At 40.1% G+C, this 16,338-nt stretch overlaps 1 long non-coding RNA gene across 1 annotated transcript; it reads right to left on the reverse strand.

Annotated features, from left to right (window-relative positions):
- Positions 1 to 2,165: 2,165 nt before the first annotated feature.
- On the reverse strand, positions 2,166 to 10,479 carry LOC125180123 (uncharacterized). Its single transcript, XR_007158406.2, has 3 exons — positions 10,151 to 10,479; positions 9,458 to 9,610; positions 2,166 to 2,331 (listed from the first exon to the last, which is right to left on the reverse strand). It is a non-coding gene; the product is annotated as an uncharacterized lncRNA (long non-coding RNA).
- Between the last annotated feature and the right edge of the window lie 5,859 nt (positions 10,480 to 16,338).

The raw sequence follows: 16,338 nt of genomic DNA on the forward strand, positions 1-16,338 counted from the left end.
TCCCTGTGGTCAAATCATCTGATCCACATGGTTGCCTTTTTGCTTGCTGCACAGACTGGATGCCCACGTGAATGTCTATGTCCTGCATCACTCGGGAGGTCAGATCTGATGGCTGGAGCCACCCCTCTGGCCCTAGATCTGCACAGCGTTTGGGATGTGATTCTCAGCCAAATGAACTTGGAGGGCTTCACACACTTAGCTTCACCTGTAATACTTGTGTCTCATGCTAGCAGAAATGGAGTTGACAAAATTGGCAAAAAGTTGGTGTAAATGAAGTGGGATAAGTAGCAGCACACATGGAAAAAACCTACTGCTAGCTGTCACCTCCAGCAACCAAATACAGACCGTGGCTTTGACACACAGGGTAATGCTATCTGTAGTCAGATCACAGGGAAAGTCTTGCTGAAGGGTGGGTGGCCAGCCAGGGTTGGTGGGTGGTGGAGTAAATCACCGCCGCACTTGCACTGGAGGAGTACAGGAGTCAGTGAACAGGACCATAGCTGGGACAGCTGACCCCATCGCTGAGATGGAGAAGACCAGATAGCCCACATGATGGGCCAACCAGATCCAGAAGGAGAGAGGCCGTGGACAAGAGAGGTTTTGCTGTAAATGCAGGAGAGGCAGACAGAGATGCCAGGAGGCAGCAGTAGCTGTTGGAGGAGGATTTGGCTGTGTGAATCTCGCGCTTGGTACATGAGTCTTGGCAGGTCTTGTAGGAGAGCTGGATGCTGCCTGTATGTGTCCATATCTGAGGACAGTGGTTGGCTCTAGTGAAAATCTTCCGGGGTGTGGCTCAAATGTACTTCTCCCATAAAAATGCAAACACACACAGAAATGCTTTATCTGGGTGCTCTGTTTTTCTTTTTGTCCCAAAATGCCAGAAGTAGCCTCAAGGGATAGTGAAAACTGAAAGGAAAACGTTGCAGCTTTTTTAAAACTACCAGCTGCAGTTTGGAACGGCAGCTAAAATCTGATTACTGCACACACCCGGCGGTGTAAGGTGCCTGTGTTCTTGTTATAAAAAGCAGCTATAAAATCATGGAAGAGTGAACAGAGGAACAGAGGGAGCATGTTAGACTCCAGGACTGCAAGCTCCAACACGTTCCCAGCCCAGCCAGGCAGCTTGCTGAACAAGGGATATTCAGAGTTTCGGTCTTCTCAGCACCCTCCTTGCAGTTGTTTCAAATGAAAGACTTGTCACGATTTTTAAGCTGTGAGACATTTGCTATTTATGGAGGCTCCTTCTCCCTCTTTCTTGACCTGTAATGGCCTTATAAAGTGCCAGCCTCAGCACAAAGTGGACTGTTTCTATCCTGTGGCCCTGCCCCACTGTGCCTGCTGGGTTGGCTGGCTGCATTATAAATAGCTCTCCAAGAAAGGTATAACAGATAACATTTGACATCTGAACCCCCAAACTCTCTTGCTATTAAAATTTCTAAAATTTTGACTGAAGAGCCTGCTAAAGTCTCCTGTCCTCAGCGCTGTGTTCTTAGGGGCTGAGTAACTGGAAATCAGAGCTGAGAGTTGCTGCAAGTCTTTACTGTAGCAGCACGTAAGTTAACAAAAGTTAAAAGAAAGAGTCTGGGAGGGAGAAAAATTGTCCTGGGTGTCTCTGTGTATGGCTGTTAATGCCAACTATCAACTACTGATTTGAACCATAATGATCTAATGCTGTACTGCTTCAACTCAAACATCAAAGACTGGTTATATCAACATTGTCACCCAACTTCTCCGATCCCTCTGTCATACCAACTACAAAGCTCAGCATCCCACACACCCAAGTCTTACAAGAATGTAGTTGCCGCTACTTCTGTCTGGTTGGGGTTCATATTTCAGAGCAAGAAACATTTAAGTGAGAAACGAATAACTTCTGAAGCATTTAAATTTTGGTTATGACCTTTCACTGCTGATCTTTAGAAAGAAAGATTCATTTCCATATGTACAAAGGCAGATTTTAGGTGACTTCCTAGGTCAAAATTGAGGCATGCATGAAGTTTTAGAGGCTTCCAGGTGAATAAGAGCTGAGCCAAAGCTGTGAATTGCAGTATGTGAGTTAGATCCTTAGGTAGGATCCAGGCATGTCCATCCTTTGGTGGCTGTGAAGCAGAGCTACCTGCTATTCATGTGGGCAGCAACAAGGATGAGAGAAAGAGCAAAGCAGTGACTTTTGTGTCTTCTTTAGTTATTTTTATTTTTATACGTCCGTATTATTTCTGTTAGCATGCAAAAGAAAGATTTTTTGATATTTCCACTGATGTCAGCTGAGCAGGGGATAAATGTTGATTTGAAGGGAAACCAGGCAAAAATCCAGCCTCTAACTTTTTTTTTGTCCTATTTGGAAAAGAAACAAAACACAAATTACTGGCGTCAAAAATAACTACATCCTCTTGGAACCTCAGCACAGCGTACCGAGTTAAATTCCCCCAGGTATAATACATTAAAGTGCGCACTGATTTGCTTATCAAAACAAAGAATGAGTATGCACACGCCAGGGGTGGGGTGCCGAGTGGTGAAGGTGCCTTGCTACGGAGTGGAAACTCCATGTTTGAGTCTTGCAGAAGGCTTGTGCCAAAGGCCACTCTCTTCTCTCCAGCTGTTTCTGGTCCTGCAGGCTAGGAAAGGTCAAATAAGCCGAGCTCCTTGTTAGTCACATAGATCCCCTGACTCCTCCTGATGCAAATTAATATTTCTAGCTAGCGTGGTGCATAGGCTTGGGATGGACCTTTGTTATGGAGGCTATGGTAACACAGATAAAATGGCTTTGAGTTGCCTCCCTCCTTTCCGTACAGTAAAGTCTGTTCTACTTATGTTTAGCACACATTGATCTCAAGACCCATCTTTTACTTGACACAGAATTGCTCTATAGTCACATATCTCCTATTTTTTAGTTCATTTCCTCTGCTTCTGCTCCTGCCCTGGCCCTGGCAAAGCACAGGTCAGGCACTGCGCTCTGAACAGCCATTAAGGAAGACATCCCTGGAAGTTTAAAGCAGTGTCAGGAATAAGAAGCAGATACAGTGCTCACAGCTTGACCCCCTTTTTTTCTCCCTAATCTCTGCTGGATTTCTGTATGTGCAGTGCTTGCAACACAGGCCATTCAATTCACTATAATGGGTGGGATGAGGCTGCTCCATCATACTCTTCTCTGTGTAATTAAATTTTACAGGATGAAATATAATTATGGGTATAGTGATTCCTTATGCACAGACCTGGACCATTGGCGCTTACCATTCACTACAGACTCTCATAGTTCATTCTGAGCACAGATAATCCAAGGAGTTGCTGCTCTAACAATCCCCACTTTCTATTTCACCACTGACCCAGTTTGGTAATTACAACACTGCCGAGTCTCTCTTGGGTTTGGCAATGGATGTCATATGCTTGAGTGATGAGTAGCCCCAGCTGTTGTGTTTCATTTTATTTATTTAACGTGAACTCATGTGAATTCAATAACATCTAATCTACCGAGCACTGAATGAATCATGCAGAACAGTTTGTAAAAATCCTGTATATATAGCTTCAGAGTACGCAAGCTATTTTCCTGGAAGAAGTTGCGTAGAATTTCATTAGCTGCATGAATCTGGTAGGAAGCTCTTCATGTATGATATATTGTTTCTCTGGGATTTTTAATGTGTTGTGAAAGTCTGCTGATGCAATGCTCGTCCTTTAATTTGACATTATAAAAAAAATAAAAGAAGAAAGTTATTTTTATCCTGAATGGGTTTATTTGGAAAATATCACCAATAAAGCCAGATGATTTGATGTTGCTAAACATTGCTGTTGGTATGCTCTGACATCAGAGCCTATATATTCAGCCTTTGCAGGACAAGTTACAGATGCCCTGAGAGGATCCTTTAGAGGAGAGAGGTGGCTAATGGAAAAATATCTTATCCTCCACAACACGAGTTTGCCTTAATAGAGACCACAGAGAACTCAGAGTGAGAAAGAATAACAGGATTATTCAAAGAATTCCATGTCTCAGGACAGGACATGATGTATTAGATGGTGGTCCATTTCCTACACTGTGCTGTGGATGTTCAGCAGTGACCACCCACAGTAAAAGCCATTATGTTTGTTTGTCTTTCCTGATGATTCAGGGTTCAGGGCTTTTGTTCATTTATCTTCTATTATATCTCTGACCATTTTTTATTTTTATTTTTTTTAAATTGTAAAGTCATACCTCTTAGAGATGCCCCTTCTTCTTTAAAAGATGGGAAGAGACAAGAAGTCTTAACTGTTTGTCTGTCAAGTCCTTGCTCAGAAAGACTTTCTAGATTCTGTACTTCCTAACGGTCAGACCAAATAGCCAAGACTGTTTTTCATCCTCATCAAAGCTGTAGAGAACCAGAAGCTCCCTTTCAAATGGGAGCACTGGCACAAATATCCTTTCCCCTCTGCTTCCTCCTTGGGACCTGCGACAAAACCAAGCTGCCTGATGTCAAAGCAGGATTTGAAGAACCATTGTAGGGTGACAATGTTTTGGTTGGGTCATGATGTGGGTCATCTTTTCCAGATTGCTTCAGACATTTGAACGAATGAAACCCAGGCTGAAATGGGAGTCAGGACTGAGTTATTTCTGGGAAGCACTGTGCTGGAAACCACTTTTCCCACTGACACACCATGTATTGCTCCAGAGAAGCAGCTGAAAGGTGGCTGTTGGTTTCAGAAGCTGCTAGGTACTCTCATTTTTGAAGACAAGTTTGAGGAACTAATTTTCCTGTACATAACATTGAGGTTATTGGCCAGTTTACCCCTTGGCTTCATAGCACCTGAGTAGATGCTTCAGGATTTAGATGGCGCAAATTTTGCCATTTAAAAACAAAACTCATTTTTAAAAGTGGCAGAGATTGAATCAATTCCTGCCTAAGTAACAAGGGGTGTTTTCCCAATGAAAATACTTTTTAAATAGCCGAGGAACATAGACAGAACAGTAAGGAACAAAGCTTGTCTGCAAGGTACCAGACTGGAAAGCTGTCACATTAGTGCTAGCTACTATCTCAGCTTTCAAACAGCTTCTATCATAAATGTTTAATTTAGTTTTTTCTTCGATTACATTCTTGCATGGATAGACAAGGAAAAAATGTCAGACTTGCAACGTATTTTGACATGCTAATTTCCATGGGATCAAAATCTTGCAAGAGGCCTCTCTGGAGCAAGTGTCTTCAGCAACTAACTGAACTGATGAGCTTTTAAAGAATTTATGATTTCATAAAGCTATTTTTCTGAGGCTGGCTTTTGATATTTTATTGGTATCTCTAAAGTATTGTTTTTGTTCCAAGTACCCTTAGGTTCAAAGGCAGATACATCTAAAATTTTTAAATGATATTTCAGAATACCTTCTAATATTATGCCCTTATCTTTTTAGAGATATTGCGTCCTTGTCACGTTGATGAGAAAACAAAAAACACAGAGAAAGCAACTGATTTCTCATATGGGAATGGGAAGTCAATAACATGATAAGATACAGAACAGCAGCCATGCTTTAAGTTAAATTTCTCTGTCCATACCAGGCTTCTCTAGAAAATGTAGAGGCTCTCATGGATTTTGAATATGCAACACTTCTTCCATTCTCTGCATTGAAAGATATGGGATATATATATATGTATATAATGATTTGTATTTTCCAAACACCCATCTGTAATTTGCACTGCTTATCCAGGTTTTGATCTGTCACAGAGGGAGGTGATAACTATGTAGCACCGAAAGTAACCTGCTCTGTAGTAGTGAATGGCTCATCCCATATGATGTCTTTCGGTCCAGTCAACCACAATGACAGACAGGCAATGAACAGAAACACCTGGATAAGTATGAATTTACATCTTGCCTCCAGCTATTCTTTTGCTATGGAACACATAAAGCTCCTCCTGCACTCTGGTTCCTTAAAAGTAACCAATCCATCTCTCACCTTTTCCACTATCTGCCTATTTAGTATAGAAAGACTGAATGGCTCTCATTTCTATTCAGGTGGTCTCTAACCATCCCCACTTCACTGTGCAGAAACAATATTACCCTTGCTTCAATAATATATATATGTGTATATGTAAATATATACATATTCAGATATATATATATATGTCATTCTGGGTGGTAGAAGGCCTTGAGGACTGATAGAAATTATGATAGTCAGAAATGAAAGGACTATGAAAATATATTTCATCCTTCATCTGAATTCATGTGACCTTTACTTGGCAAGTCTGATGACCTCTTTAATCCATCTTTAACCCCAAATGAAAAAGGAGATTGCATGGTTTGCTTTGTTTCATTCTCTCTGAATTTTTGGATATAACAGAATGAAATATGAATGAAATGCAAGAATTCAGACCTTACAGATTTTAGCCATGGTTGGCCCTGTTGTTCTGGGGATGTCTTCCACGTGTTATAATTCTTCTGCTCAATGCCTGTTCACTTCCAATTTCCACTCTGAGTAACGCAACTCACCTTCAAAGTACCCAGTGACAAGGACAGTTCATGAGGCAGATTGGGCTCAGCGAAGACAATTCTGCTACATAAGCCTAATTCAATGTGCATAGAACTGGAAACGTTTTGTTCGAAGGAGCTGGGGGTAGATCTACATCCTACAAGATGTTAAACAAAATGCAGAATGTAGAACTTCTTATAATTACTTCTTTGAAGAATTCTGTTCACCTCAAATTTTGGACATAGACAGTAAAACGTGGTGTGATTTAATATTTTCTCATCACTGAATTCCACGCACAAGGAGAGAAGTATAGAGAGAAGAGAGAAGAAATTTTTCGCTCGCTACACCAGAGGCCTCATTATTCACGTTTCAGTGAATAAAACAATGATCACTACAGAAACCAATGAGGTAATGACCACTGCAGGGAAAAAACAAACAAACAAACAAAAAAAAACCCTAGCCTTACATCTGAAGTTTCATGAGGTTTGAGCCAACTCATTTTGCTTCGTGGGTGGAACATACTAAAGGTATATATGGCCAGCTACGATTGTGCAGCTAATGAATGATAATCTTTAAACAATAAACTTAAAAATCATATGTTTTCATGCATACTTTTTTGTTTGTTTGTTTGTTTGTTTTTGTTTTGTTTTAGTTAGTTAGTTTGTTTGTTTCACAATCCTCTGACAAAGCCAGGGTCCAGTCAGAAAAGGCGTGGTATGGTAAGAAAAGAGATTGTACTTGATGTCTCTGCTGAGTGTTTTTTCTTGGGCAAGGTTGAGGTGCATAGATAAGCTCACAGTTACCATGCTTCCTGAACAATGCTACCCTTAGGTCTCCAATACCAATAACTTTTCCTAGCAATACATTCCAGTTGTACATCATGCGACAGATCAGACTTTGGATCTAGCCTGACTGCAAGTTATCGCCAAATTAGGGAGGAAACAAAGTTCTTCCAAAATGGTCTAGTTCAATCAAATGTCACAGGTTTGTTGTAGTCATTCCAGTGTGAAGTTTTACGGTGTGTATGATCCAAGAAGTCATAGATGGTAATGGTCCTTTCTGACCTTAAAAGTCCGTGAATCCCTCCTCTACTCAGTCATTCAGTTCTTACAGGAATGTCTCTTACTGTATGTAGCAGTCAAAAATCGGATGGAATTGAATTCCTTGAAATGTAAATATATATATATTGTATTATACATATAAATATATATATATAATGTATGATTTGTGCTCAAAAATTACACTCCAGATAAAATAAAGTGTAGACATTGATAATTCTTTTCAAGCAATTGCTTATAAATTTAGTAAGCTGTCTGCCTTTTTATACTTTTCAGTCTGTTCTCATTACAGACATGGCAGAAGGCTTTGTAGTAAATTTGGAATTTGCTGAGTGAGAAAATGAAGATTTATACAAAGCTAAATTGAACAAATGGTGAATAATTGATTTAACTGACCTGACAGCTCACACTGTGCTTGTAAATAATACATAACTTTTTACTATACTGATAATTTAGTATTCTGTGCTCCTAGATGCCTTTCAGTAAGTTACCACAAGGAGCAAATAATCTTTGACCATTCTAAAAAGACAAAAATATGCTTACCAAGCATATTCTGGTACCCTGATTGTAGATTGCAACAGTCCAATATTGTGCTAATAAAGCATCTTCTTAAAGGCTCTACGCCCATCTGTCTTTTCTCTCTATAATATTGTTGGACAGATAACATCAAGATAACTATCTCTTACTTTTCTGCTAGCCACCAGCTCCTGGAGTTAGACAGTCTTTGTGTAAATTTACTTAGCAGCACTGCAGTGAACAGGATCACAGTGACTTGTAACAGCAAATGCAGTTGCCAGTTCTGCATTTCCTTTTCTTTCAATGTGTACGTTTGAACCCTTCATCAAATGCATAAACACAAGCTATTGGTAAACTGGTTCTTGACATAGACATACAGCCCTAAGTTTATATATGTGTCTGATAGCTTCATTGCCTTGTAACTACTGTAATAACCTATACCATAGGAGCGTGAAAGGCTACCACTAGAATCTGGCAGCCTTCCATCCCCACCTTGCAGCAAAGTAACTGGTTAAAAAAAAGTACAGAGCAGTGGAGAGTTTAGCCTGCTTTGTACTAGAATCTGTTCACTCACAACTGAAATATATCCACTTGGAGAAGGGAAGCAGCCTCTCTTAAACACAACAAGGAGCATAAGGATTTAAGAAATAGCAATACTGCATGACCTGTCGGAGTGACCAGCTGAAAGCTGCGTACTGAGGGCTGCGTACTGTTCATTGAACCCCCCCAAAAAAGTTCTCCATAAAGCCAGTGGGAAGCACATACCTTTCCAAAGCTGGTCTAAAGTTCTCACTTCTGGAGAGAAGACTGGTACATATTACAATTTTGCTGACTCCTTTTTAACAGCATTATCTGTGGTAAGTCGCTATTAGTACATTGTGGATGAGAGCTAAAGCACACACATAGCTAGGAAATGTGAAATCATGATACCCAGTGCAATTTAAACTGAAACTGCTGCACTTCTTTCATTTTAATGCTGTATCATTTTAATGTCTTAAGGTTTGTGTGCAGTGCAGCTGAATTATGATAACTGCAGAAAATTTCTGGGCTTGACTCCAGCTGCTTTCTCTGAAAGCAGAAGACACCTATCCTACCCATCAGACAGCATGTCTGGAAGGCTCTACCTACTGTAAATAACATTCATTCTGCCCTCTGACTTGTAAAATTTATCCAGTCCTAGTGTGTGAAATCCCCAAAGTAGACTACACATTTAGCATATGTCTAGGTAAGTAGGCTGGCACTGGGTGCAGAACAGGAGGGTGACTTCAAAAGCTGGGACCCATGAAGAGGTAGACATTTCCAGGTTGCAGCCCAGTGCTACAGCCTCTCTCCTACTTGTACCCAGGCAAATCAGGATCTGACAGATAAGTTATGGACGTGAAGAAAGGATGCAGCATAATGTCATATAACTGGGTGAACTTCAGTCTGAACAGTTGGTGGAAAGGGTTCATTGCACAAGTCTCACCTTCAGAGCTCAAGACTCAGCCAATCCTTATAGTTTAAGGTCCCTCACTCGATTTGTGTGTATATGTGTGTGTGTGTTTCCAGCTTGTCATCTTTTTCTTTTCCACTCCAGTCTGGATGATGCTTTCCTTTAAACACCCACACATGAAAGCTCCTGAAAGAGAAGAAGAAAATTAGGGACTGCAGAGTTAGTCAATATCTATGTTCAGTGACACCAGTTTGATGCTGATAGAAGATGGAGCAGCTGAAATTAGAATGAACAGATTTATGATAAGCAATATCACTTGAATAGCTTTGATGAAATGGGGCTGAAGCCCAGCAGACTGGGCTTACAAAACAATCACTTTTTGTATTTGTTGGGTGAAGAAAAGAAGAAAGGCAGAGAGAAACTTGCAGAAGGGAGAGCTATAGGGGTCTCTACCCCCTGTGGGCACCTGTAGACACCAGCTGCAGAGCTCTGCATACTCTCTGTTGAACCAGACCTTTCCCTCTGGCAACAGGTTCTCAAGGGAAAGTCCATCAGAAACCAGTATCTCTTGCCTTTTATTTTATCATAGGCTGGGTCAAGCAGATTGGGCAAGACATGACAGGGATAGCTGACTTTGCAATGATGAATTTTTCATGCTGATTTCTCTGCAATGATTAGCAAAATATTCTGGGTTTGTTGCAACAGCCTTTTATTTTATGTACATACCTGACATTCTCCAGTATGTCCCATCGTATAAAGATTCCTGTTCTTCTTACAATAAAATAGCATTCTCTTGTTATCCCATATCCTTCCTTGTGTCTGATTTCCTGTCTGATTTTTAGGCTGTTTGTGAAGGCAGTTCTTAAAATTGTAGGGTCCTTCTGCCACAATAGCATGAGCATCAGTAGCTGCTGGTAGGCTCCAGTGTGAGCTGCATAGGTCTAATCCGGAGTTAGATCTGTGGAGGTAAATATCCAGGCTTGTTTCTCTGGGGTTAGGTTTTGCTTTTATCTGGTAGGTGTTTATGTTTCCTGATGCCCTGTCTGCAGGCAGGAGAGTCTGAACAAAGTCCAGATCCTCTGGACTCTGACCCCAGAGGAATGGCTGCTTCCCCTTTATGCAAGGAGTTAGCTGCAGCCCAATACTTGCTTCCTTCCCCAACACCAGGGATGGTGTGCACTATTCTGACAAAACAGATGTTTTGCCTAAAAGCTTTTGAACCTTACAAATGAATCCCAAATGCATCATCTACCTCAACTAACAAAAGGAGCTAAAACATGAAAAGAGAACTGAAGGGGGGAATGCAGCATTTTGATACTGTTGAGAGAACGAGAAGTGAAAAGGCCCAATGCTATTTTAAGATCACAGAGGGGAGAACATGCAGTGGTTTTCTGGTCAGCTTGGAACAAGAAAACAATGATTTAGGAGACCTAAAAAGTCTTTTTAAAAAGTTGTCCAGTGGAAGCCCAACACATCCACCTCCTTTTATTTTGCAGACAGAGAAACTGAGGCAAAGCTCAGGCAGCAAAGTCCTTGTAGTAAATGAGCACTCCAGCACATGTGCAATGGTGGCAACATTGATCACACTGACAGTTTACTTCCAGAGTCAAAAATTCTATTTTATCCCCATGTTGTAGATGAGGAAATGCTTGACATGCAGACCCAGCCCAAATCCCTGTTCAGTTACTTCTGCCCTTGTTTCTCAGACCCTTTCATCTGTTATTTCAGTCTGTTTGTGATGAAATAATGTACCTGGTCCAGGCTGGGACAGAGCCATGCCTCTGTTTTCCATCTTGCAGGATGTTTGGTGCAAGCTGATGATCTGGATGAGTCTGTCTCCTCCAGGACAAGTATACAACTCCCAAATACAGGAGAAATGAATAAACTTTTGGTTTTGCTGACTCTTCAGTATTGAGTCACATCACTCCCTTGGAGGCTATCGGTCTTCTCTTTCAAGGCTCTGAAAGATATTTCATCCAGTGTCTTTCTCTGGTGTCAGCTGCCTTCAAATTATATACAAATTCATGGGCAGGGACATGTTCCTTTGCCTCTTTGCTTAAAGGGAAAGTCTCCTTGTCCCATTATATCTCTGGGGACACGTCTGCTTTGAGAGCTGATCTTTGTGTTGGGAAGGGCAATGGTGAAGTACTCTCCTTCTCATGGTGGAAGCCCCCCATAATTTGGGGACCATTCTATGTCAATAAATCTAAAATGTTTTCCTTCCTCACAAGGCCTCCTTTGCAAGGCTTTCAAAATATAGGGCCAGCTTACCAAACAGAGAAATCTTATGTTGTAGTGAAACTCACTTTCTCAAGAACAAATATCCACTAAATAAAAGTATCTTTTTAGTAAACCTTTGCCCTGTTTCTCTGATTTTTCTCATACCGTCTGTGTGACAACTTCTGTGAGCAAGCACTATGAACTATGCAGATGAGTACAAGTGTACAGTTTAAGCTCATATTTATATAGTTCTCTGTGTGTATATAGAGCCCCCCATAAAACACAATCACCAACTACAAGTTCATGATCTTGCCAGGAAAGTACCTTCTCCATCTCATGGTTCATAGCCTTCCATAAACTCAGTAACAAGCCTCTCTTTCATATTCTTCCTTGCAGGTCTGGCTTTTTCAGCAGCAATGTTTCTTCCAGTAACACTCAGGTCACGTCAGACCTCTTCCCGAGGGCTCCAGCTAGAGTAGGAACAATTTGAACCCTGCCACTGTGGGATGAGCAGGCTCTGTAAGAGGGATGCTAATAGGAGCGAACACATAAGCCCAGGTTTTATGCACAGTGGGCAAGAAATGGGGTAAAGAAAACCATAAAGAGCAAAGGAATTGGCTGGCAAGCAGCAGTGCTGACTACCATAAAACACTTTGGGGAAGGTGGAAATTGTGGTCCAGGTAAAAACATTGGCATGGGAGGGAACCTTGTGAGGGCTAAGCATAGGGTGGTGGGATTCATACAACATATCTTAGAAAAACAACTACTATTAATCTGATGTATTTGAGCCTTCTTCTTTAGGTTGAGATGAAGAAACACTGTCAGGACATATTTCTCTTCATTGACTGTATATGGTGTGACCAGCTCTGCTGTATGTATTTCCTCTATAAATATCTAAAGTTAAGGAAGGTGATCCAGACAGATCATCTGACTGGCTTCCAGACATTTCTGCTTAATTACAGGACTCTTCATGATTGGGATTTTTTCTGTCTTGACAGGGTGAGATTACTTCTCAGAACTCCATTTTTCACTTGTGAAGAGACGGTTTATTTATTAATTAGTATTAATTTAATATTTATACAACGTTCTGTATATGTCTGGCAATTTGGCAACATACAAAAGGCAGTCCCTGGTCTTAAGTGTTTACACTGTATTTTCAGATAACACTGTAAAAGATAAAAAAAGGCCAAGGAGAAGGAGGAATGTGAACTATGAAAATACAAGACCATAGGGATGTTGGATGTTCAAGGCATATGTCTTCTTGGTTTTATTCTTCTGTGTAATGCAGGTTTGTGGTTTATAAAAAGGCATTTTAATATGCATACATCACTTAGGAGAATAATTTTGTGTAAGAAATATGTCACTAAAGCGAAATAAATTTAAACTGGTATCAGACTTCCAGAGGTTCTGGCACAATAGAGAAAGTAATTCCTTTAGAGAGAAAAATCTGGATGACCTGAAGAGTAAATATTTTTCATGGATCATGAAATCCTTTTAAAAATGATAATCTTTTCCAGAAAAATACTTTTGAGTTCTCATTTATTTGTACCAGGATTTCTGAAGCAGTGTTACATTTCCTAGCTTTACTGAAAAAACCTGAAGTGCAATCTTACCTCCCTCCCCCCTGCTTTTTTTTTTCTCTCTCTGTAAATAGGAGTGGTGATTCCAGGGTTTTACATCTTAATCCAACCTTCAGGCTGTAAAGAAAACATAAAGTTTATGAGACTATCAGTAGCATTCTTGTAATGCTGAGTACAACAATGTGTAAGTGAGTGAATGAGAAAATAAAACTAAGTCAAGTGGGAGTCTGAGTTAATCAGGAGTAAGTAATCAAACAAAACAAGACAAGTAAAGCTAATGGCAGCTGTGGATGAGTTATCAAAAGAAGTAGTTTTGTTGAAAAAAAATGGCAAGAATGGGACAAATTTTTGATGAGCTACAGAATTCCTGGGGCTCATCTGGTAATCATGTCAGAAGGTATTTAGAGTACACAGCCAGAATGGAGCAGTTGAGCCTTCTGCATATTTTAGAATTTAGAATAAATAAGGTATTCAGAGACTCACAGGCTAACATTAAAAATGTAATACAAATTGTGTAGAAAACATTTCCTGAAGGAGAAATCAGGGGTCATTAAAAGGTTACTTTCAACTAATGCTGCTTGATTGGTTGTTAGTGTTCTGCTTCCTCTGAAGTGACAACGCGTTAGGGTGACCGTTGCCCTCTTCCAGCAATTATTGGTGCTCTGGCAATTGCTCTCAGTTTTAATCAATTAGAGTCCTGAATGGTGCTTTTCTTGGTTTCAAACAAAAGAGCCAACTGTTGAACTAGAGATGTCCACTTCTTTTTGGCAGCTTCCTGTTTTCTTTTGGAAACTTTTTGAAGACCCTGTTGGGTTCAGGAACAATCATGATAAATCCTTCCTCTATTAGTATGGGACTCGTTATATGATCTGTGTTCCAGCAGAAATCCATATAGTCAATAGAATCAATAGAAACCAGAAAGACAGGAGTCGGCATCCTGGAGCACAGTGAAGGTCTGTCCAGCATCTGGACATATGTCTCCATATGTTTCCATATGTCCACCAAGGTGTTGGACTGCCTGTTTTAGAGAAAGATTTAAGAATGTCGTAGCTGGAAGGTAAAGGATAATATTTTCTCCTCAATCCCCTCTTCTACTGCAGTCAGTTGGTTCTATATCTGTAATATTTAGATTTTGGCTTAAACTTTGAAGTAAGAGGTTGAAAAACAAGCATTTATCTGTTAGCAATATTTACAGCTCTGTATACTCCTGTTATGTATAAGAATATAAATTTCAACAGAACCCTACTTACTGATCTCCAGCAGGAGTTCCCAGTTTCAGGTGCATATATCATTAACAATGCACGTTATCTCAAAGAAAGAATAATTGTTGGCTCAAAAACTGAACACCCCCATAGAAAACATCTATGAGTAGCTTTGGATAGATACGGTGGTGCTGCACCATCACCTATGACAGTTAGCGCGGAGACACCTTATCATGTGCGTTGGTTTCAGGATACAGTGAGCTAGGAGACTCCTTATCATGGGACACTGGTTTCAGGATACAGTTTTCACCAGCAGGACCAGCTTGATGTGTTACTATTTTCCTACCACGTTTCTGCCCCATATTTTAGCACATATTCTCAGCTATGATAGCACAGCAGCTTGTGCAGTGATGCTGCAAAGTGGCTCTGAGAACTGGTACAGTTTGTAGAGGACAAGGCTTGGAAAATCTGGGTTACTTCCCTGTTCCAATTCACAGCACAGCAGTGCAAACTATTGTGCTTGGACAACTAGCTGAGACTAGATGGCTAATTCCTCCACTGCTGTTGTTTCATGATATGAATCTCTCATCATTTCCCTACACTATTTAGGGTGGGAGAGAGCCCTTCCTATTTGTGTCCATAGCACTTTGAGGACAACAAGGTTTGGGTCACTGCTTGAAACTCCTTGAAGTCTTGCATTACTAGTGGTTGCTGAAAGATTTACAACAAAGCTTAGTGGAAGGCCATGTGTTATAAAAACAAACCCTGCCAGAAGTCCTATTTTTACTTCCTTTTAATAAGCTAAATACTGCTTTCTGTGTAAATATCTAGGTGACAATATATATATATATTTATACGTGTAAAAAACACTGATTTTATATAGCACTAAACGCATAACATATAACCATAGATTCAACATATAAGAAGTAGGACTCAAAAAATGGCAACTCAAGCTAGAAACATTAAAAAGTAGGTTATATTGAACATATTCTGCCAAAATTTTTATTTGATTACCAATTTTCAGGGGGTGTTTTGTTATTCAGAAAAAGATTTGTTTGAGGATTGAGGAAAATTTCAAAAATCTTTGTAAGACTAATTATAATTCAATAACAAGAAATTGTAAATAGTTCAAATTCTCTCCCCCTCTTTCTTTTATTGACAAAAAGATGTTTGAGAAGGAACAGAGTCAGATGAAGTGACCTGAGTATAATCTACACTTGCAAAGAAAAGTGTGGTACAAGTTGAGGGAAGAGGTGAGAAATACCACAAGAAAGGAGTTTTAAAGAGGACACTTCTCCCAAGGACCAGCCTGTGTTGTGGCTGACTCGAGGTGCCATGGGATTGCTATGACTGACCCAAGTGACAGTTTTCTTCCAGATCTATGGTAGCTTAAACTACTCTGCTGAGAATTGGCTGCTCATTAAACCACAGCGACTCAAAATCTGTAACTCTGTCTATAGCTGAATTCAAGACCAAAAGCATATTTTCTGGGAGAATTTTAGAAGACAAATGTCCAAACTCTACACTGCTGTGGAGCCCATATAAACTTACAAACTTGGACTTGAAATTTAGTAAAAATGTAGTTGCTACAGCTCACATTTTATGGATGAGCAGCTCACAAGGCAGTGTATATTAGGAATAAAATCAGAGAAGATGGAGTTCATTTTAACTGTTTCCCATAAATCAAAACACTTATTTTTCTGTCTGTATTCCAGCACATCTTTCCCCATCAGATTCTCCCTTGCCACTGGAGGACCTCAATCCCAGGATGCAGTATTTTTTTTATTTTTTTTTTCCTGAGGATTCACTGAAACTGATTTGGCAACATAAAATTTAGTAGTGCCCAACTCACAACTTCATAGCATTTCTGCTGTATTTAGAAAGCAGATAGTTTAAAAAAAAATGTTTTTAA

The sequence above is a fragment of the Anser cygnoides genome, chromosome 2, assembly GCF_040182565.1.
Source record: "Anser cygnoides isolate HZ-2024a breed goose chromosome 2, Taihu_goose_T2T_genome, whole genome shotgun sequence".
In the NCBI taxonomy this organism is placed as follows: Eukaryota; Metazoa; Chordata; class Aves; order Anseriformes; family Anatidae; genus Anser; species Anser cygnoides.